The sequence below is a fragment of the Molossus molossus genome, unplaced genomic scaffold (assembly GCF_014108415.1).
Source record: "Molossus molossus isolate mMolMol1 unplaced genomic scaffold, mMolMol1.p scaffold_m16_p_3, whole genome shotgun sequence".
In the NCBI taxonomy this organism is placed as follows: domain Eukaryota; kingdom Metazoa; phylum Chordata; class Mammalia; order Chiroptera; family Molossidae; genus Molossus; species Molossus molossus.
The window spans coordinates 22526493-22548866 of NW_023425366.1; the positions used below are offsets into that span (position 1 = coordinate 22526493).

Genomic DNA, 22374 nt, shown 5'->3' on the forward strand with positions numbered 1-22374 from the left:
TATTTTATCAGATGTGAGTATTGCTACCCCAGTTTATTTTTGTTTTTTTTTCCTTTCTGTAAACAACATATATATGAGTCATGCTTTCTTATCCAATTAGCTACACTGAGTCTTTTATGGGAGCATTTAATCCATTTACATTTAAGGTGATTATTGATATGTATTTATTTATTGCCATTTTTGTTTATAGTGTGGTTATATTTTTCTTTCTATTTCTTCTGCTAATTACAGCAGTCCTTTGAACATTTCTTGAAGTGCTGGTTTGGTGCTAATGTATTCCCTTAGCCTTTTTCTGTCTGGGAAGCTCTTTATTTGACCTTTTATTTTGAATGATAGCCTTGCTGGGTAGAGTAGTCTTGGATTCAGATCCTTGTTTTTCATGACCTTGGCTACCTCATGCCATTCCCTTCTGGCCTGTAGTGTTTCTGTTGAGAAGTCAGCTGACAGCTTTATGGGGGTTCCTTTGTAGATAACCTGTTGCTTATCTCTTGCTGCTTTTATGATTCTCTCTTTGTCTTTATTTATTGGCATTTTAATTACTATGTGTCTTGGTGTGGGCCTTTTTGCGTTCTTCTTACTTGGGGCTCTCTGTGCTTCTTGAACTTGAATGCCTTCTTCCTTCACCAAATTAGGGAAGTTTGCTGTCACTATTTCTTCAAATATATTCTTAACCCTTTCTCATTTTCTTTTTCTTCGGGGACTCCTATGATGCAAATATTATTACGTTTCCAGTTGTCCCACAGTTCTCTTAAGCTAACTTCTTGTTTTTCAATTGTTTTTTCCTTTTGGTTTTCTGATTGGTTGATTTTTTTCTACCCTGTCTTTTAATTCACTGATGCGGTCCTCTCCTTCCTCTTCTCTGTTGTTTAGACCTTGCAATGTGTTCTTTATTTCTGATATGTCATTCTTTATTTCTTCTTGCTGGTTTTTAATTACCAATTAGTTGATAATCAACATTTCTATGACTTTACTCATGGTGCTCATGTCCTTACACATGCTTGTTGAGCTTCCTTAAGATCATGGCTCTGAATTCTAGTTCTGTTAACTTGCTTAACTGCACCTCATTTATCTCATCTTCGGTAGAGGTCTCTTGTTCTTTCATTTGGCATTTGTTTATGTGTTTCCCCATTTTGGCTATCACAATGGTCTTTGGAGTCTGCCAAATTTTCCCTGTGCGTGTTGGTGTTCTGCTGTTTGTGGTTCCCTCTCTTGGGTTTGGATGAGGGATAGAGGGCCTACATTAAACACCACTGTCAAGTTTTACTTTCCTGCTTAGGCTTGCTAGCCCAGGAATCATATAGTTATCCTCTAGCTTTTTGCCTGGAGGCTATCAATAGAGGTTACTTGAAGAGGCTTGGCTTCTCAGTTGAATGAAAACTCCCTCAGGTGTTCAGCATAAGGGCATTTCCCGAGGGTGGGGCAGATGCTGCTTGTTAATGGGCCTCAATTTGCATTTCAATGGCTACCAGGCAGGGTTTAATCTTCCAGGGAGGGGCAGCTGCCTCTCCCCAGAGCCCTGGGAAGGAGTAAGATGACCACTGTCCTGAGTGGCTGCATTCAGCAAAAGCTCTGAGCACCCTCCAAATCCCGAGTGTCCCCACACAGTTCCAGTTCAGTCCGTCCTCCCTCTGCTGGAGCCCAAGGTGAGTGGCTGTGGCTATTTTAGCACCTGTCCTGCCTCTGCCCTGTGGAGCCACTTGGAAGTTTAACCCAAGGGCACTACTCACAGCTAAGGCCATTGCCAACTGTGGGCTCCCAGTCCCCCGTCTTGTGCCTTCGCAATCCTACCAAGATCAAGTCAGTGTCCCTGGTTAAATGGTGCTCCAAGCTGATTTTTTGGTGCTTTTTTCTGACGATTTGTCTTTATTTTCGTTGTAATTTCATTTTGGTCCTGGGAGATGGTCTGTGTAGCTTCCATTTACTCCACCGTGATTTTGGAATCTCTGTGTGGATGTCTTTGAATGGACATATACTTTCTCTTCTTTGAGGTAAAGACCTTGGAGTCAGATAGCTGCATCACATGATAATTATGTGGTTAAATTTTAAGGAAACTACCAAAGTGTTTTATTTATTTTTATTGTTTTAATGCTCATCCTAAGACATTTTTCCATTTATTTTCAGATAGAGTAGGAGGGCGGTGGTAGAGAAAGAGAGAGAAACACTGATGTGAGAGACACACACCATCTCGTTGCCTCCCAAATGACCCGAGTAGGGCCCGGAACCAAACCGCAACTGAGGTATGGGCCCTTGACCGGAATTAAATCCATGTCTCTTTGGTTCACAGGCCAACATTCTAACCACTGACTCAAACCAGCCAGGGCTACCAATGTGTTTTTGTTTTTGTTTTATCCTCACCTGAGGACATTTTTCCATTTTTTGTACAGATAGAGTGGGAGGGAGAGAGAGAAAGGGAGAGAGAGAGAAAAACATCGATGTGAAGGGACACATCGAGTGGCTGCCACCCGCACGACCAACCAGGGCCGGGGACAAACTGCAACCGAAGTACGTGCCCTTAGCGGGAACCGAACCCGGGTCTCTCCGGACCGCAGGCCGACACTCTAACCGCTGAGCCAAACTGGCCAGGGCTACCAATGTGTTTTTAAAGTGTTTGCACCATTTGCTATTTCTACGAGCAGTATATGAGAGTTATAGATATTCTACATCATTGCCAATACTTGATATTGTTAGGAATTTTTTATGTTAATAAGTATATGGTAGTAGAAAAGTCTTTAAACAGTTATATATAGTTAGTTTCAAATTAATAGGTTCATCTGAATTAGGATTTCATAATCCTAGAAATTTTTAGTGAACAGCAAATTAATTTGATATTGTTTATCATGTTAGTGCTTCCAGACATTTCTACATTTCTGCATTTCATAACTCACTCTTCCTTACCCCTTCCTGACTCTCAAAAAGAGAAAAATATTATCTCCTCATTAAAGAAATTAACATGCTTCTCTCTTTTCTTTTTCTTTTGCACTAAGCAACATTGTTTGTAAAACCACATTTTGTTTATTTGTTTAATAACATATTTTAATCATAGCTAAAAACAATCATATTTCAATTTTATATGCAAAATTCTAATTTTCACTAGCTTTAAATGAATTTGATGTAAATTGAATTAAATATTTTTAATGTTTTTCTTAGAGTATTCATTTCATTTTGCGTTCACATATTAATCATATGTAAAGATACAAAATAAAATCAATCTGAGGTAACAGAAAAGGAGTAAAATGCCAACAAATTATGTCTTCTGAAAACCAGTTCTTTTTTTATAATTACGCACTACACTACTTTTTTAAATTTTCAAATAACTGTGTACTGAAATGTAATTGTGGCTTTGCAAATATAAAATATATTAGTATTATATGTTCATTTTTCAATTATGCTCCTTAGTTTAAGTTAATTCTCAAACATTTTAATTAAATCACATTTTATTTTTAACTGACCAGGACAATAAAAATAAAAGCTTTGGATGCATTGTAAATATAATATAACAACTATGTATCTTTAAAAAGAATGCACTCACTTAAAAAATTAAGTCATATTCTTGACTTTTGTGACTTTTTTTAATCTATTCTGTGTCTAGTTTCAAATTATTGATTTCTGGCTAATTCTTAAATTACTCTAACTATGAAAACAAAACATTTTTATTGTAATGTCACTTATAAAACAAAATGAAACTGTTAGGGTCCAGCCAGTATAGCACAGTGGTTAAGGGTCGATGCATGAACCAAGAGATCACCGGTTCAATACTAGTCATGGAACATGCCCATGTTGCCGGCTCAGTCCACATTGGGGTGTGCAAGAGTCAGCCAATGGATGTGTCTCTCTCATTGATGTTTCTATCTCTCTCCCTTCTTCTCTCTCTAAAAAAAATCAATAAAAAAAAACATTTAGAAAAATGAAACTGTTAGGAGCAATACAGGGCATGAGAAGAGAGAACAAGCATAATTACTTACAACCTTTTCTTCTTGACTGCCTGATTTTTTCTGAATTTAGTACAGAGGATATCACAAATGATTAGTCAAATAGGTAACAGTTGACTGAAATGTTAGACGTAATATTGTCTAATTCCTCACATTTTCCAGTGAAATTAACTAGAAACTTTTTAAATGGCTCAAGGTTATAAAGCTAGTTAGTGCCAGAATTTTGACAGTTGTGGAAGCTTTCTTTATTTCTAGAAGTTGGTAGTATCTCAAATTCATAAGTATGTGTGCATGAAGCTAGCTTCAGAAATAGGAAAAGTTTACCTGAAAGGCTGGTAGATCAAGCCATTTCATACCTATGACTTACACATAAGCAGAAATATGTATAGGATATGAGAATCTATTAGCACTCAGCAAGTATTCCTGGGTTAGTAGTATTAGCTTGATGCTGCTGCTGAAACATCAGTTTGTTATTTTGGTAAGCTGACAATTTATTGTTTTAAATATACTTAAAACAATGATCACTAATGAGGGGTTTCTGCTTCCCTGATTATTAAATCACAACAAAAAGATACAGAGAGGTAATATTTGAACCTGAAGTTCATAGAGAAGCAAGGTGAGATTAATATAAAAAAAATTTAAGACAAATATCTAAACTATTGTCTTGATATAATAGTCAAGATGAAGAAAAGACTATAGATAATCTAAGTAAAGACATTCCTGTACATGTAAGTCACAAGATTCCTACCAGCTCAGTAATTTTTTGTCTTTATTACATCACAATTATAATTCTCACTTTCTAGAATCAACCCAAATTAATGGAGAAAGAGTAGCTTCCATTTAGATTCGTTATTGATTACACCATGACTCAGACAAACATTTTTGCTAAACAAGGTAGGAAGCAATAAGCTTTGTCTGCAAAGGAGGACAGCAGTCTTTCTGCTGACTATCCAAGACCAAAGGACACTCTCTTGCTTTTTTAATTCCTAATTTTCATTCATTGAAATATGAGTAAAACACTTATTGTAACCTATATTACAAGATTCCTGTAATAATCAAATGAGATAATAGGTGGGAAATTTACTGGCAAAGTTTAAGAGTTGACTTAATATGAATTATCAATTTTTTAGATAGAATTTTTATTAGAAGCCTTGGGAAAAAAGTGGTCACAATATTTCTCTGTAAGATAAAGGATGTGTCTAAGAATTTCAGCAGACCATATGAAATGGTAGGTTTAAGTCAGTTCTAGATAAAGCTTGAACAAGCTAGAAATGAATTTTTCAGGTCCATAAATTTTTTTTTTTCAGCTTTGCTATTATATTACTTCTCTTGGAAAACTGAAATATGAGAAATCATTATAATTATAGCCCAATATATTTCTAGTAAGTGTTTTAAAATTAGCCATATTCTAGAGTCATTTTCCTGGTTAAACCATGAACAAGTTATTATTTTTGAGGATGACAGATGATTTGCAAAAGAGATAAAAATTTTGAAATTGACCAATTTGTGCTAATAAAATTACATCATTTGGAAATTATTGATTGAGTTTATTTTTTAGGCTAAAGTTTATTTTTAGTTGAGTTTTATTTTCTGCTAAAATATTCATAACTATTGTGACTAAACTGTTACAGTATAATATTTTATCAGTCACAAAGTAAAAGTTTTAGTGATGTGAAAATGTGTTTTGCAAGTCATAAAAACAAGACAATTTCCCTGTTCTTTTGAAAACAGGTATATTTGTTAGTTTTATGTTTTGGAGATTTCTATGCATCAAGATTTTACAGTTTAAGTTACCTGAGTTTTATTTCTGGACTAGCTCTGTGCTGGCTGTGTGGCATTGGTCAATGTTACTTAGCTTCTCAGAGCCTTAGCTTAATGAATAAAATTTTTAAAAAGAGAATCATGTTTGCTTAGAAGAATTACTTTAAGGGTTTCATGGACAATAGCTGTAGCATGCAAAGTGTCTGGCACATAGCAAACATTTAATGTATAGTAACTATAATATCACGGCTCCATCCTCTCTATTCTCACAAAATAGTATTCCTTTGTTTTGTTACTCATGAGTACACTTCCACATAAAATAAATTATTTGTTCAACATTGGTTAAAAAAACACACACACACAAAACTACCACAGAAATCACACATCCTCTCTGTAGAAAATGTTAAGAGGGAAAGGCCCTTGGATCCTATGAGAACAGCAGAACTGGTTATTTGGAAATAGCATCAGAGCTATTTTGATTCAGTCAAGGCTTTCCAGGTAGAAACTATTGACTATGGCTAAAGATGGCTTAACTTAGAGTGCATTTGTTCTAAAAAGTTCTAAAAAGAGATCACTGTCGAAGAGCCTCAGAATGAGGCTTACACCAGTTCAAGAACAGGGTGCTTTAATGGCCAGACCACTGAACTCGGAAACAAGGACCCCATCAGCTTTGCACTTGCACGTGCTGTGTTAACAACTAGCCAGGATCCTTGCAGAAGACATTAGCAGTTGCGTTTCCTGCAATATTTATTTACAATTTATTTGTGCGCATCAATTTCAATTTAAGCAGCCTCTTTTCTCCTACTCTAATGCTAGCGTATAATTGGATAATGAGTTTCCTGCTCAACAGCTGCTGCAGAAGTTATTCTCCCTCTGAGGTGTATTGACTGGGTTTCTTCACCCTCAGCTCTCACTCTCCACCAGCGGAGGGAGCAAGAGACTTCCTCTGCTGGGACAGAGTTCAGCCCTCCTGCGGCTCTTCACAGGGTCACCTCCGTGTAGGGTTCAAGTGTTTGGTCTGTCACAGCACATCAGTTACACTGAGGCTTTATTGTGTCCAAGAAGTTCCATGACGAAACTTATATTTTAATGGAATAGATTTTTTAAAAGTTTAATTGGGAGTGTATGTGGCAAACAAATTCTCCATTATGTTTTGTGCATCCCTCTGCTGAAATTTGGTGTTTTTCTAAAATATATGTAAATATTAAAATATTAAAATGCAGATGTTCTCTCTCTCTCTGTCACTCTCTCCCTCTCTCATACACACACACACACACACACACACACACACACTCCAAGAGAAGGCCATATGTCCCTAGTGAGACCTACTTGGGAAAAGAAATGCTGAACATACCTCACTCGATCATGTGAGAGGACCCTTGTTAGCCTTCTCCCTGGCAGTGAAATTTTTCTCACTCTCAGACATGTAAATGATTTTTTTCATCTGTTCCTTTTATATTATTTGAACAATTTTCTTCTATAGAAGTGAAGGCTGTCAAAAAAAAATAATAATAATAACCATTTGGGGCTTTGACATTTGTTTAAGTGACCTTTTTGGAAGAATGACATCTCTTCAGGGAAGTGGTAACACTTTTGATGTAAGATGTTGAAGAGCTTCTCAGGTGGTCAGAGGATGGCTATCAGCAGGTTGCTAATGGAACATGGGCACGTTTAAAATGTTTGACATTTTGATTCTCTCATATACTTGCTTTTTTTTGGGGGGGGGTTAGAAAATGAGTATTGTAACAGTTAATAGAAGAGATGCTTCAGTTAGGTATAATGTTGTAATTCTCTGTGTTACTGGGGTTAATAGTATTATTCAAACATTTTTGCAAGTGTGGTGGCAATTTAAAATGCTATTTGTTAAACTACAGAAACAATGCTGTAATCTCTGTCTTGGATGGAGTTCTTTGTCTTTAAGAAATTGCCAGACGTGCTAATTTAGTATGAATACGTCCTCTTTATAAATCAGACTTGCACTCTGGAGGGCTGTGATAAACCTTTAAATTCATTTTACTTAGACAAAGGTTGAAGTATGAACCCGGCTTGGGGCAAAGACAAGCACACCTATCTCTTTTATCACATTACTTTAAACATTTTCCAGCTTTTGGCTTGTCTTGCAAATCAGCTCTATCAGCCAGTCTATTAATTGTTTTACAGTACTTGGTGTCTAACACGAATGCACCTTGCAAAGCAGCAAGAGAAAGCACATTTGTTTAAATCCTCCTATGGCTTAACACTGTGGTTAATCTCCTCGCAAATTATAGCCATAGTTTTGTTCATCTATTAGGCTGAAACAGAGGAGATTCCCAAGCAGCCGGTGCCTTTTCCTGTTCCCGGGAGACCCCCGACCCTGGCTGTGTCTCCTGTGCACGGGGAGTGTTCTCTGCTAATCAGGTCAATGATCATCGCTCAGCGGACAGGAGCAGATCACAGCAGTTAGGGAGACACCAACGGCAGCTGGCTCACGGAGGATCTCCTGTTCGGAACATCGCTGAGTGCTCATTCACTCACAGGAATCTCTGAGGATTTCAGCTTTTTTTTTTTTTTTTTTTTTTTTAATTGGTCCTCTTAGACAGTGAGGGGCTCAGCGTAAACAGGAAAAAGGAGCACAGCACGCAGGACTTGGAGGGTGTTGATTGAAAACTTGGAGCTCCCCACCCCATTCACAGTTGATTGGACTGGTTTCCCAGAGAATGTTTCAATTAAGGTAAGTGCTGCCTGATCTGGGTGACTGCATGGCACTGAATTCTGCATTGAAAGTTCTGACCGACTGAACTGCCCTTCTGCACTGCAGCAAGTCCTGTTTGTGGCAGCACAGGGCTGACTTGATCAGCCGGGGTCCTAGAATGAACCTTGCCTGGATAATGGTTTTTCAGATGATTTCTTTTGAAATAAGAGCATCCTGCCTTACAGCAAGAGCAAATAAAAGATGTGAACAAAAGAGTTAATGTCTCAGTTTACCTATTTAATAATCTAGAGAACCATACAGTAACTTGATTTTGATTGAAGTAGTCTGTTGATATCTTATGGTAAAATCTCTGATTCTAAAAGCTTCAAAGTTAAATTAGATGGAAAGAAAATTTGCAAATGAGAGTTGAAGTCTTGTACCACTTTCTACTTTGACAACGTTCCAAGCTCCCTCTGGGTTAAGGATTTGGGACTAAGTCCTTGAATGTTTTAATAGTGTCCACTTCAGATATAAATTTAAATGATAAAGTTTCTGATGTAGCTATTTAAAAAAATGAACGATAGAGGATTGATATGATTTATAGTTCTTACACATGAGAGATGGATTTATTTTATGAAATACATTAATTAAAAAAGGAACAAAAGTTAATTTCATTAAAAAAATTCTTCAATAAGAGATTAAGTTTATGTGTTTATTGAAATTGTGGCTTTTACATTTGAGGTAGCACTTTGTTATCTAACAAGAGTGAAATTGGGTAATGCTTGCATTTACATAGTTTAGGGCAATTACCTAGGTAATTTAAGTAAACTACTCCATATTATTTTTTTCAAAACCCATTTTTCTCATAAGTTTGTTAAAAATAGCTACAGAGAATAGAAGCAACTTTTTTCCAAAGTTAGATTGAATTATCTAAATTTATTCTTTTTTACTTTACTTAGTATATATAAATATGGCCTGGTGATTTTATCCCACATGATGATAAATTTCTATGTAATCAGGAATTATAAAACAGTTTTATCTCTGTAATCATAAATGACTAATTAATTGGTTAGCATTCTAAGCACCTGAGTGAATAATAGTAACCACTTACCTTATTATGTAGTGCTTGTACTTCAAAATGCTTTTCAAACAATGAAACAAACACCATTTAAAATATAAATACATGTCATTATAAGATACATACTTAAACATATTGAATTTCAATAACTAATCAGTTATGCTAAAGCACTATGCAAATATCTAGCTGTTTTGTGTAAAGATTTAAAATGATATCTTTAAATGCTTTGTGGAATGAGCACTTCTATTTCAGGAAATGTTGATTCCACCTTCCTCCTTTGGGTATCCTGAGTTGAAATCTTTTATTAAGATGTTAGAACATGGTTTATAATAATTGGCTATCTTTCTGAAATTCTCTGGAGAGCTTTTTAGGCTGATGTTGATATTATTGTTTCCCCCACAGGAATAAACTATTTTTAGAATACCCATAGGGGCTGACATGTACTAGCTGGTTGTTTGTATGTTTTTAGCCAAAGCCTGAGGACATTTATCTACCTCTATTGCACTGAGACTTTCTTTTCTCTGGGGGAAATGGTTTCTCAAGTGATTCAGTGATCGCTGAGAGAAGAGTGTGTTGACTACAGTTACTGTCACTGGGTCTTTGAAGTTTTCATTTTTTAAGCAACTTTGATAAACAGGAAGAGGCAAATATGCCCACATTTGCTAGTAATAAACCAGTGCATTGCTGAACATACCTCTGTATGTTGGACTATCCCTTGTGCTAAATTCAAAATTGATGGTGTGTCCTACATAGTGAACTTCTGCTTATTTGAAGTATTGACCATTGAAGGTATGTGTACTGTATAATGAAATATTTATGTTTAAAAATAAAGATAACTGTGATTTTTATTCAAAAAACATATCTACAGTTTTTAAGGAATTTATCATTGTAGTTATTGTCTTAATTTGCATTATACAGGCTGAAAAAGGAATGGAGCCAATCTCGTGTACAATTTAGAATTAGTAGCTATTCCTATTTGGTAGTACTGCCTCCTCCATCAGACTTCCTTTTTCCCCACTCATTGCTAGGTACCACCTTACCTCTAGAATCTATATTGAATCCCATTTTTCATCCATTTGACTGTAATTGATTCCTTCCATGAAATCAGAAAACATCTTATTGGATAACCTTACTTTGAGTAGGTAGTTTCAAATTTTAAACCAAGTAAATCTGCTAAAACTTTAAAAAGTTGCCTTAAGATTTATAACCTGTCTGTCAGAATGTGTTATTTTCAAGAAAGTCAATGGGGTAAGGCAGCAGCTAACATGCCTCCTACATGCCAGATAGCTAGGCTCTAAACTTTATAGGCATAACTGTGTAATTATCAAATCAAAGTGATAACGTGGAGGTTGTTTACCTCAGTTCTCCAGACGAGGGGCCGCAGGCTGTGAGCAGGTAAGGAACTGGGCAGGGCATGCCAGAGTCACTGGATCTGTGGTTCATGTTCAGATCAGGCTGTGTTTCAAGCTCATGCTTGTCATGCTGTACTTCCTTGTCACCTTGTATATGGTGACTTTTCCCAATATTTGATGTAATGCTCATGAATACTTTTAAATGACTGTTAAGATAGCACAGCTTAATTGCATTACCTTCAGAGTAGTTTAACTCTCGGCCGACTCAAAATCAGTGATTTGTAAATTTCATGGCCACCAGTGCTTGAAGCAAACATATGCTTTGTTCTCTTAGGTTCTGAAAGAGGTTAGTATTCAAGTTTCAAGTCTTGGCATGAAGCTAATTCTGCTTAGTATTGACCAAAAAAAATTTTTTTTACTGTATGGATATTTAGGATTGAAATTTAGTATCTGCAATATGTACATTTTTCCAAGAGGAGTTGACATACTGTCAGGATAATATCTAATAAAAATAGATAGAAATATAATGTGATTATTGCATTGAATGAGATTAAAAGGAAATTAAGGATAATTCATGTTTGTAGTAAAAGTTATTCACAATATTAGAAAAGGTAAAGAAATTAACAGTTGGAATTGAATGTTAAAAAGTAGACTAAAAAATACATTTCAATGTCTATTTGCTCTCTTGACTTTATATAAACTTCCCATTTTTACAGAAATTTGCTATAGCTTATTACATTGATAATGTGACAATATACCAGATACTGCAGATAATGGATTCAGTTATGATTAGAAGAACAATCAAGAAATATATATGTGCCTGGCCAATGTGGCTCAGTGGCTGAGTGTCGACCCATGCACCAAGAGGTCACCAGTTCGATTCCTGGTCAGGGCACATGCCCAGGTTGTGGGCCTGATCCCCATTAGGAGACATGCAGCAGGTGGCCAATCAATCTTCTCTCTCATCGATGTTTCTATCTCTCTCTCTCCCTCTTCCTCTCTCTCTCTCTAATATCAATAAAAACATTTTAAAAAGAAATAAATATATATGTATATTATCCAACCACCAGCCAGCTCACACTCCATTCTCTAGATTTTATGCTAAGCTATTGGCTTAATCTAGTTGTGTATAAGAGTAATAGAAAAACCAAGTATATAGAGATAATTTCCTTTATTACTATCCCAAAGGAATGAACATACCATATAAAAAACAGTATTATAGAGGAGCTCATTAGGCTATGTCCATAATGCATAGGCTTCTTCATCAGAAAAAAATGGCCATATGTCTAAGCCCAGCTGATCACAGTAGGTTTGAGCAGAAAAGAATGTGCCTGGATTTAAGTCAGCCACCTCTAGAGTGGCCAGTGCTCTGTATTAGATAGCAAATATTAATTTGGTCACCTTAAATATGAACACATGTGGATAACCAGCAGTTAATAGGCAGGAACCAAAAATGAGAAACGTAGAGATAGTGCTCTGCAGAAATTATCAATAAAATGAAGTCATGGGCATGGTAGGAAGGAAAGAAAAAAGACTAATCCCCTTGGGTGCATTAGAAGAGACACATTTTTTTATTCACCATAATGGCTAAGCCCAAAGAGAGAGTTCTCCCCAGAGGAGGCACCGAAGCTGTGTTTTCCTGCATAGTATTCCAAACACGCCATGCAGTGGTGAAATTTTTTCTGGTTTTCCATATTTTTCTGGTGGAAGGGACCCAAGACTCGTCAATTCCAGATACCCTGGTACACAAAGACACAGTAATGTATCTTTACCCCAAACACCCAGATGCTTTTAGAGATATACCTGTGCAGAGAGCTTCAGGTTCAGGGTTTTGTGAACAAGGTGGTAGAGCTCATTGAGAAGAGTAACAGCCAGGTGGTGTCTGTCTACGAGGACTCCAATCACTTGGGCAAGTGACTCCAGTACAAGATGGCCTTCTACTACACCCAGGCTCCCCACAGGACTATTTCCTTGGTTCTCTAAACCTCCTGGGTCCTCAAGCTTGAAGATTTCCCTATAAAATGCTCACTGAGCCCAGGGGTTGGCTATGAGATCCAATGCACCAAGGACCGTAGGATGGCCAGCATAGATTCCATTGGGAGCCTGATGGGGGACCTGTGAAGGTCATAGGGAAAGAATATCCTCTAGGCAGGATCTTCACTGGCAGCAGCTTTTACCCCAAAAAGGAGGGCAGGATATAAGTAGGGCCCTTTGGGACCTCTTCTATGCCCAGCAAGTCCAGATCCTGTTACAACTTTTCTCAGACTGGCTGATGATCAGCCATGTGGATGAGTTCATGTGCTTCATCCTCGCACAGGTCAAGAGTGAGAGCGAAAAGGGCTTCAGACTGCTCCTGGTCAGTCCCAGCTCCTGCTACAAACTCTTCCAGGAAAAACAGAAGGAGGGCTGTGTGGACCTGCCTCTGTTTGAAGAAGTGAGGGAGGATCAACTCCTTTCTAATGGGAGGGAAACAAGTACTATCAATCAACTTCTGGCTGATAAGAAAGCAGAGCGACTGTGGGGAGAAGTGCATTAACCTGTATCATTAATCAATTAATGTCCCATTAATCAATTCAATTCATATCTATATTTCTTACAAACTAAAATATTATAATTAGCCCAACATCATATATATTCATCGTCTCGGTTGACAATGACCGGAGCAGAAATGTATAGTGTCTGTAAATTCAAGTTTGGGGTTCAGCTCCAGGGCTTCAAATCCCACTGAGGGAACTTGCTAGATCAATGACCTTGAACTAATCAGTTAAGACGTGTAAACTTTGTTTTTATGATCATTAAAATAGAGTTAATGATAGTACAGAACCCATAGTAATGTTGTGAGAAACAAAGAGACCATTGATATAACATACTTACAGTTGTTCAAGTGCTTAGGAACTGATAGTTGTTATTATAAACAAGAAACATTGTTACTATTTCCTCATCTTATATGTCAAGTAGAGATAATTGGGGTATTCTCTCTCCCTAAAATCAGTGCACACTGGAACTTTATCAGAAGCTACTGGAACCACTTCCTGGAGTTGTGTTTTTTGTGTTCATAGCTGTACATTTGAAATATATATCTCTATCTCTATCTGTCTATCTATCATCTATCTATCATCTATCTATCTATCTATCTATCTATCTATCTATCTATCTATCTATCTATCTATCTATGATGTAGACAGGTGAGTGGATGTTTCTTGAAAGAAAGTGATTCTGGAGACAGTTTAGAGAAACTTCCTACTGTTTGTCAATGTCTATTTGCATGTGACAAAACCAGAGTTGAATAGTTGAGCCAGAAATTGTTGTATACCTGCAAAGTTAAAATATTTGCTGTTTTTTCTTTTACAGAAAAAATTTCTTGACTCCTTCTTTAGAAGAGAAACTACTTCATGTTCCATGATTTTTAAATTATTAACAAAATGAGTATTTGTAGAATCATTTAAAATTATCTTGAAGATAATTATCTAAATGTCTATTTCCAGAAAGACTCAAAGACTCAAACTTACCATTTCTTCTTATCTATTAACTCATCCATATTCTACTATGGTATTTACACCCTCTATCTATAAATGTTAAAAGTTATTCCTCATATAAATATATATATAATTACCATGTATATGTACATATATATTTATACAAAAGTATTCCAAATTTTATATATCGATTTAAGTAATAAGCATAGTGGAAATGTATTTTTTGCAGTATAATTCATTGTTTACTTCCTCCAAGCCATGCATTCTTATATTTTATATACAGAGAGTAATAATTGGCTATATGTCTTTTCTTTATTGAGTTTTAGAGAGAAAGGAAGGGAGAGGAAGATAGAGATAGAAACATTGATGAGAGAGAACATCGATTGGCCACCTCCTGCATGCCATCCACTGGGGATTTGGCCCACAATCTGGGCATGTGCCCTGACCAGAAATCGAACTGGTGACCTCTTGGTGCATGGGTCGATGCTCAACCACTGAGCCACACTGGCCAGGCGGCCATGTGTCTTATAGCAGCAGATTTCTGGGTCTCATATCTGGAATATTTATTTTAGTAGTTCTGAGAAATGACTCAGGAGTGACAGTTTTGAGACTTATACAGGTTACTCTGATGAAGTCAGAATAGACAAGTATGTGGCCAGATCACCAGGATTTAAACAATTTTCCAGGTAATTCTAATATTCAAACAAAGTTGAGGATTGCTGCTGTAGACCAGCAACTCCAAACCTGAATGGACATGCAAATCATCTGTTGCTCTTGTTGAGAAGTTCCTGAATGGGGCCTGAGGTTGTCCATTTCTAACAACCTCCCAAGTTCAAAGAGAAATGCTGCTGTCATTCAGACCCACCCCTTCTGCCCCAGGACAGCCATAGGTGGGTAAATTGTTCAAGGACCTACCATGGTATGAGACTTACAGCCCAGCTAACCTTGACAAAACTTCTCCAGATGCTTTCTCCATTGAAGAAGGGTGATGGAAAATTCTGAGCCAGGTCAAAATTGAGAAGCTTTTTAAAAATCTATTGTTGATTCCCACTTACCCACTCTGAAAATAGAATAGTTGAATATATTAGCAAACAACATATTTAGGTAAGCATTGCCAGCATATTTAATTCTTTGCAGTTAAGTGGGAGAAGAGTGATCGTTGCTTTTCCAACCCCACTTCCCAATGTGTAGACATTTTCGGTATTAGCAACACCCAGGATAAGTTCATGCCAAAGTGTAAAGCTTATCAGAAGATGCTGGTTTCTCAGACAACATTTCAGTTCTCTTCATCCCAGAAGTGCAGGCCTGAGGCTTCTTTATTTGTCAGTTTAACTTTCTTCTCTCCCAAAACTAAATGACAAGGATATTGATTTTAGCTCTCTCCTCTAATTTAACCTTTTCTTGCTTTCTATTTCCAACTGCCACATGTCCTTGTTATTGATAAAACCTACAAAATACTAAGGAAAATGTCATGTTTTATTAACACAGAAATTGTTTTGGGATAATTTAAATTATCATTTTATATATTATAAACCTGCCCATGGAATTTCCTGTCACTCTTTTTTTTTTTCCTTCTGGAATGAGCAACATCACATTAACTGTATACCTCTTAATTTATTTTTATCATTATTTGTGTCCCTGTACCCCGTTAGATTTTAGAATCTAAACTCCATGAAGGCAGGGTTTCTTTTGTTTTTCTTGTATTCATAGCTGCAACCCAGACCCTAGAATAGCACATGGTATGGAACAGATTCTCAAAAAATGTTGAGCAGAGAGTGGATAGATAGGATACGCCAAAGTAATCACTTAATTACATGGTCTGTGTATTAGTATTGAGGCAAGTATCTAAGTAATACTAGTTTACTTTGGTTAAGACTATGTAAGATTCAAGCAACTTTGTTAAAAGACTTACATTCATCCACTTAATCTACTCGGTAATTATTTTGTACCTCTTAGCTGTTTGATACTGTGCTAGCTGCTAGGGACACAGGTTGGCAAGTCCCAGTTTCTGTGTACAGTGTCTTCTGCCTGTGGGAGAGGGGCAGACAAGACAAAGGGCAGTTGTAATACACTCTGGTGTGCAATCATGGAAGACATATAGAGGGCATTTTTAGTGTACCAAGAGTAGCTCCTAACTCAACTCAGGGACTGTGGGAAATTTTTTAAATTACTCGGAAATTACTTCCAAGAAATTGCTCGAGTTGTAAATCAAGGGAGAGCTTAAATTTAGACAGACAAAACAAGTGGTATCAGAAGCTCCTAATAGAGGCCATAGTGTGTGCAAAGGCACAAAGGCTAAGAGAAACTCCTGGTATCCCCTAAGACTATAAAGTTGGTATAATGGGATGTTGGCATGTTGTATGTGTAAGAAAGGGCAACCTCATTTTTGCCTGTGTAAAGAGTTTCAACTTCAACCCAGGGACAATGGGATCCCATTAGAGCATTTTGAGAATGGGATGGACACATATATTGGTGCTCTATTCTGAATCTTGCATTCTATTTTTCATCACTTCAAATTGAGTGTGTGTAAATGTAAATAAACACATGAACATTGACAAAACAGAAACAAAGCAGAGGAGAAAATTAGTTTTTGGAAGGGCTGAAAGGAGAGAAGATAAGACACGCTGTGCCAAGGATACACAAGAGCTAAGGTGTGTGGGAATTGGAACCAGATGAGAGGTTACATGAGAACAAGTTTGGCCAATTATGCATATATATGTGGCTTTCAGGGACTCTAGTGCATGATTAGGTCAACAAACGTATATCAGTTTTAGAGTGTCAAAAAAAACGGCAGACGATGGATGGTCATATCTACCAGTACTGACACAGAAAAGCGGTCACATTCACCTGTCTCCTGCTCATGACCTCACAGAAAAGCCCACATTCCTGCCTCTACTCTTGCTAAATATTCAAATTTAATGCCACTCACGTTCTTTTGAATATAGCATTTTGATCCTTTTATTTCAGAAGTAAAATCTAAATGTTACTCTGTTTGGCAGAAACTCTGCCTCGTTTGTGCAGTACTTTGCTGCTCATTGTCACTAAAATGAAGTGGGAAGTGTAATTTACTCACAGAAGTTTTCTCTTACCATTATGTACAAAAAGTCGCTCCATCCATTTCTTTCTCCTCACTGTTCGTCTAACATCTAATACCTATTGCCTGATAATGGATTCTCCAATGGGACCATAAACTCTGTGAAGATAAAAAAAAACTTATTTTATTCACTGCTGAAACCACAGTGTTACAAGAAGAAAGGAAGGGAGGGAGGGAGGAAAGATGAAGGGAAGGAAGGATAGGAAAGAAGAGAAGGAAAAATAAAAGGAAAGAAAGGAGAAAAAACAAAACAAAAGAAAAGGAAAGGGAAAAAAATGGCAGAAGGAAAAGAGGAATCAGAGAATCTCCCAGTCATGACCCTCACTGGGTTAAAATAGAAATCCAGCCATTATTGCTGCCTTACCACTCCTCACACCCTGCACATCAGTCAACATCTGGACCTTCCTAAGTCTCTCTCATGTGAAGGTTCATCCTTGCCTCCCCACAGTTCACACCACCTTCATCTACCACTTGCTTGTGACCTCTTTATTTTACTCCTCCTCTCCACGCAGTGATCCCTACTGTCAGAGGACTGACCCCTCAAAACATAAACTTGATGATATTGTTCTGTGTTACAGGCTCCCTTTCAGAGTCCCCTCTCCTTTAGAATCCAATTCAAACCTCTCAGTGGCCTCCATTTATATGCGGCGGCTGGACGATGCACCTTCTCTTGCCTGGCCTAACCTCACGCACTCTGTTTCTCCACCATCTTTTGGTTTCTTATCCCTGAAAGTCATGATTCCTGCCTGTGATATCAAGTTGACATTTTCCACGGCATGATTTCTTGACTGGCAAAGCTCAGGTTGTTATTTCATCAGAATAGTGTTTGGCCCCGACCAGTTGAGTTAAAATGCTCCTCCTATCAGTCTCCACAGCACATTTTATTCCCCTTTCTACTCCAGTCACAGAACTCATTACATCATTTAAAAATGCTAAGTTCTTACCTGGCTGGTGTGGCTTAGTGGATTGAGTGTCAGCCCACGGACTAAGAGGTCCCAGTTCAATTCCCAGTCAGGGCACATGCCTGGGTTACAGGTTCAATCTCCAGCAGGGGGCGTGCAGGAGGCAGCTGATTGATTTTCTCTCATATTGATATTTTTCTATCTTTTTTCTCCTCTCTCTATTAAAAAAATCAATAAAAATATATTTTAAAATAAATAAATAAAAATGCTAAGTTTCAAACTCTTTGACAGCAGAGGTATACCTGTTTTATTCACTACTATACTGCCAGTGAACAGGCACCGATGTGTACAAATCCTTTGTAAAAAAATAATAAAATAAATAAAATAAAATAAAATAAAATAAAATAAAATAAAATAAAGGGGCAGGCAATGTAGTTCTCTGAATTAAAAAAATCTTTATTCATAAGCTTTTTCCTTTCATTTGGGCAATTACATTTCTGCTATTCTGAGGAACATTTTGCTTATCCATGTCACCTTCATAAAATGTCAAAAAACACAAAAAAACACTATAATAATTGGATTAATTAAAAAATGTGTTATGCCTATAACTACTGAAGCGTATTTAATATATATCATATATTATATCCACCTGTTGGACTATGTGGATATCTTATCCTTTAATGAACAGTAAAATTTTTTCACACATGTTGGTAAAGGTCACCTGTTTTCAATCAGCTCCTTTCTATGTAATAACTAGGTGACATTTCAGATTCATTTGTGATCAATGAACATGAATATTTTAACTCAAAAGTCCATTCTCTTTGAAAGTACCACTTTTGTAGCTTCTTATTTCATAAATTGATGATATTTAGTACAGAGGACTAAACTAATTCTTATTCTTAGGCTTTTTGATCTTTAAAGAAAAATAACCAGTAGGAAAAAAAAAACAGAAATCAGCTACACTTGAGAATCAGCAGTCACAAAGCACATCTTAAATAGATGCTCTTTGATCTCTCATGTTTAAGCAATGATAACACCGTTTTATTTAATTTTACCATAATTAAACTGTATTTTATTACTTATTTTTTATATGGGGTAAGGTGAAATCAATATAGAGCAAACAACAGCATTAATTCTGGAAAGTATGTCTCTCACAGATATTCAGAAGCAATCTTCCCTGGAACCATAATCCTCAGAAAGAAATTGCAGCCCTTGCAGAAACAGTAGGGTCATATGAGTCTAGGTCTCTGCATTTTTCTAAAAGCCTTCACAAAGCACAAATGACATTTTAAATAGCTTGTCAGGAAAAGAAGTGATTTTTAATGCAGATCCACCAAATATTAATGTTTTTTTATCAGTGCCCCTGAAGGCAAACATCGGAAAGGCAGAGACAAACATAATACCGAGATAAATACTGTGACTGGTGTCTAAGGAGGAACATAACATTAAGATAATAGAGAAATATCTCATCAGAAAATATAATAATAAAAAGGTTTACTATTCTACAATTTTGTATCCACTTAGAAGTACAATTAGACATCAGGGTATTTTTTGTTTTTGTTTTTTTCTACTGGATGCTATGCTATTTTGTTTTGAAGATATTTTAGAAAAAAAGAACAGACCAAATTGTGCTCTGATCTGAAAACATGGGGTGAGGGGTCCACCCCAGGGTTAAGCAGCGGTGAGTGAACACAGTTAACACACAGACTTTTAGGTGAAGTAATGAAAGAGTCACACAGTTCTGTGTAAAGAAACCAAGCTTGTTGTTCCACTTTTCTAAAAATACATTTCTTTTGATTTTTAGACAGAGAGGAAGGGAAAAGGAGGGAGAGGGAGAGGGAGAGGGAGAGGGAGAGGGAGAGGGAGAGGGAGAGGGAGAGGGAGAGGGAGAGGGAGGGGGAGAGAGAGAGAGAGAGAGAGAGAGAGAGAGAGAGAGAGAGAGAGAAACATCTATGTAAGAACAGAACATCAATTGTCCGCCTCCTGCATGCCCCTTAATGGGAATTGAGCCTGAAACCTGGGCATGTGCCTTGACTGGGAATGAAACTGGCAACCTTTTGATGCATGAGATGATGATGCCCAACCAACTGAGCCACACCAACCAGGGCTGATTATGTTACTCTTGCTCTTGAGCAGCACACCAAATTCTGAAGCTGCCAGCCCTCACACACCCACCCACTTCCAGAACTTTCAGAGTGTGTCTTTCACAGGCCGGGTTATCTGCCCCTGTGACTAAGTAGATGCACACCTCATGACAAAACCTTTTTACTGGCGTTTGTGTGTCAGTTCTAGTAATATTCCACTTGAGAATTTGGCAATTTTGGTTTGAATGGAAGCAGTGAAGTTAAAATTTCACTTCCCAATGTACTTTATTCCATCTTAGGAGAAACTTGACTGGAAAACTTTCCCATTTTAACGAGAACTATGTACTCATAGGTATCACTCTCCTTAGAACCATACAAGTCAAATATTCATTGACTGCTTTCAGTTGGCTATGAAAAAGTGGGATTATACATTAACAAATCAAAAAGCAAAATACAATTCTCCCATATGAAAAACTTGTTTGCTTATCAATTGTGCCCAGGCTTTGCATTCTCAACACATTGTTGCTTCACGTACCATGTGTCCAGTTGTTAGTAGGTAGTATTTCAAAATCTTGAGGTCTGGGTTAGGATTAGGCCTGGGGTTGGTAAGGAGAGTGACCCCGCTAATGTTGATACCACTGCAATGTTTCATACGTTCTGCATTCTAAGAAGAAATTTCAGGATTAATAACATGTCTGTCCTCAAGGAGCCACCATCAATGAAAGCCAAAGGTGTCTTCAAAAATTAGCCCTTGAATTTTGTGTATGAACTACTTACTGGATATAGCTGAATTGTTGAAGTAAGGAAGTAATGAAAAGTAGAATTTCCATTAAATCCTGGAGCTACTTATCTAAATCTGACAAGAACATAACAACACATGCAAATGGAACAAGCTTAGCATCTAGGTTGCTGGGTGAAATTTAAATAGCAGAAACAGTTTGTTAAGCATTATGCTCTTTTGGCATTAGTTATGATCCCCACATAAAAATAAAGATATTGAAGAATTACAAAAATGCTTGTTTCTAACATTTTTCACTAGGTAAATTTAAATAATGTAACTAGTATTGATATATCGTGTTCATTAAAGATGTTCATTTAGTGTGCAAGTCGCATTTGAAGCATCATTTCAACCTCATTAGTAAAGATGTAAAACAAAGTACCTTGAAAAGAATAAAAATATTATAGCATGATTTACTTAGCTGAATAATGGAGGAAATGACTGAGAAGAGGTAAATCAGGGAGGCTTCTGAGGTGCTGGAAATAGGCACCTTGATGTTGAGGTAATTACATGGAGATGATGGATGGATGGATGGATAGATAGATAGATAGATAGATGATAAATAGGTAGATAGATGATAGAGATACTGATAGATATATACACATATACAGACATACATAGTGTGTTTTTTAAATATTTTTTAAATGATCTATTACACGTTAGCTAAGAACTTTATCTTTAATTATAAATAACCTTTTTTTTCAAATAAGATTGACACTGATTTTTATTGTGATGGAAATAATATTTATTTTGTTATTTAATCATAATTAATTTTTTCACAATTTGCAAGTTAAGAGCACCATGCAAAACCATGTATAGTCTTCAAACTAATTGCTCACAGAGACATAAGGAAAGAAATGCAGAAGCATGTAAGAATTTTCTGCGAGAAGCATACAAATGTATTAATCTGAAAATCTAAATTTGTTTTGATACTTTATTAATTTTAAACATAATGATTTTGTGGGTGAGGAGATTGTCTGGGGAGCAGTTGAAGAAGAAATGAAGTAATTGTCCAAAACTTTTTATTGTGCAGATGTATTTTAGGGAAAAGTGATAATGTATTTTAGATGAGGACTCTGTAATAAGGACACTTTACCAATACATGCTCTTCCTAAAAAGCAATAAAAGCCAATTTAGAATAAAACAGAAGAGCTGCCTAAATAGAACAGAAGCAATGCTGTGAAAGCGACTTCCCTTCCAAAGCATCTGCCTAGAAGTCCTTGACAAAGTCTATGTTTCCCAATATCAT

General features: G+C 36.7%; 1 protein-coding gene across 2 annotated transcripts in view; it reads left to right on the forward strand.

The window, feature by feature from the left end:
• The first annotated feature begins 8265 nt into the window (after window positions 1–8265).
• CDH12 (cadherin 12) overlaps window positions 8266–22374 on the forward strand; it is a 341340-nt gene continuing 327231 nt past the window's right edge. The window contains exon 1 of one of the 2 annotated variants that reach the window (XM_036279076.1): window positions 8266–8400. The gene's annotated coding sequence lies outside the window, so the exon portion shown is untranslated. The remainder of the gene's footprint in view (window positions 8401–22374) is intronic. The other variant, XM_036279077.1, reaches the window with a different exon arrangement.